The following is a 1,724-nucleotide window of genomic DNA, read 5'->3' on the forward strand; positions in this document are numbered from 1 at the left end:
GCTCACTACTGTTGACAGAGCCAACTGTTGAGCCTCAAGAGTTCTGGGCTATTGGAAACCAAAGCCAGAGCAGTAAGTCTTCATATACGATCTTAGAGCTATTTGGTTCTGCTTCTTAACATTCAGAAACACAAACTACAGTTCTCTGGCTAGAACTATAAACATCTGAAACCTGCCAGCCCAATCCAGCCTTTGCAACTCGAGGATCCAAGTCTTCCATTAGAAGACATACACCACTACCAGTGACTTTGGACCTGATGGGGACCCAGCTAGCTCACTGGTAACTGTGCAGCACGTGAAGACATGATGCACTGTATAAACACGGGGGTGTAGTGCAAAACATCAGAGCTAGAGAAGAGGGACAGGCGACAGAAATGTATGCAGGAAGAAGCCCAAGGTACCAAACACATTCTTACAATGGGAGAGACTAACGGGTTCTTCCAAAAGACTAGACCCATTAGGATTAATATCGGTTCGCGAGGTGTTTCCAGAAGTGCTGGAACGGTATCAGGAAAAGTAAACTTTTATGACTTCCAGGAGTGGGTGCTACGTGGTAAATACGGTCATTTTTTAAAAACCAGTCTCCACTGTACTAAGTCTCCTCAGCCATGAACTTCAAAAGAAACGTCTTCGTAATGCCCCAAAGTCAAACACCCCACATAAGGAGGTGCTTGAGGGGCTCGGGATGTCACCGCCACCTCCAGCCCACTGGTGGCGGCTGGCTCTCGGACTGGACGGCCACGTCTCCCGGGATGGTCAGATACCTGGTTTGCACCGATCCCGAGTCCGCCTCGCCCAGGTACAGGTGAGAGCGACTCACCTCACCCCGGGCCCGCACCCCCCGAGGCGTCCCAGTGCGGTGGGTGTCCTGGAAAGCCGTCCGGTGCCTCGGGCACCCCGTCGAGGGCCACCCTGCCCGGGGAAACCCAGAACTTCCCGGCGGCGGGAACAGCGGCCCCGCGGCGCGGGCTGCTAGGGGAGGTGTTCTCGCGAGAGGAAGCCGAGGGGCGCGGGTCGCCGCGGGTCTGAGGGGCGCGGGGCAGGCTGGGGACGAGCGCCCGGTTGGGGCGCGGAGCTGAGGCGGCGAGCAGGGGCCGGGGCGCGGGGAAGCCGCTCCCGCCCGTCGCGGAGAGCCAGCCCCTGACGTCAGGAGTTTTCCTCAAAGTCAACAACAAGCCCCGCGGCGGCGGCGGCAAGAAGCTCCGGCGGCAGCCCCCGGTGGGAGGAAGGAGGGGGCGGGGAGGCGGCTGCCGGGTCCCCGAGGCGAGGCCGCTGTCAGGGGTCTCAGGCCCTGTACGCTCGGCCCGGAGCCTCCGCCCCGCGGCCGGGCAGCTGGACCCGGCCCCCCGCCCGAGCGGTGTTTTCTGGTGATGAATTGAATTTGTAGCCGATATCCGATTCCCAAGTAGAGTCTCCGCCTCCTCCTCCTCCCCGCGCCGCCGCCGCCCGCCCTCCTCCTCCCTCCTCCCGCTGCCGCCGCCGCCGCCGCCCGCTCCAGCGCCGCGGCCCGCCCGCTCGGCCGGCTCCCTCCCTCCCTCCCCTGCAGCCTTCGTCTCCCCTCCCGCCGGCAGCACCGGGCTTCAGGGGGCCAGAGGCTAAGCGGGGTGGGGGGGAGGACAGGAGGGGAGGAGGAGGGAGGGGGACCCCCGAGTCGCCCCCTCTCCTCCCCCCGCCCCCCCCGCTCCATCCCCCGCCACCGCCCGAGCAGCTGCGGGGCTGCCGCC

Source organism: Microtus ochrogaster, chromosome 6 (genome assembly GCF_000317375.1).
Source record: "Microtus ochrogaster isolate Prairie Vole_2 chromosome 6, MicOch1.0, whole genome shotgun sequence".
NCBI lineage: Eukaryota > Metazoa > Chordata > Mammalia > Rodentia > Cricetidae > Microtus > Microtus ochrogaster.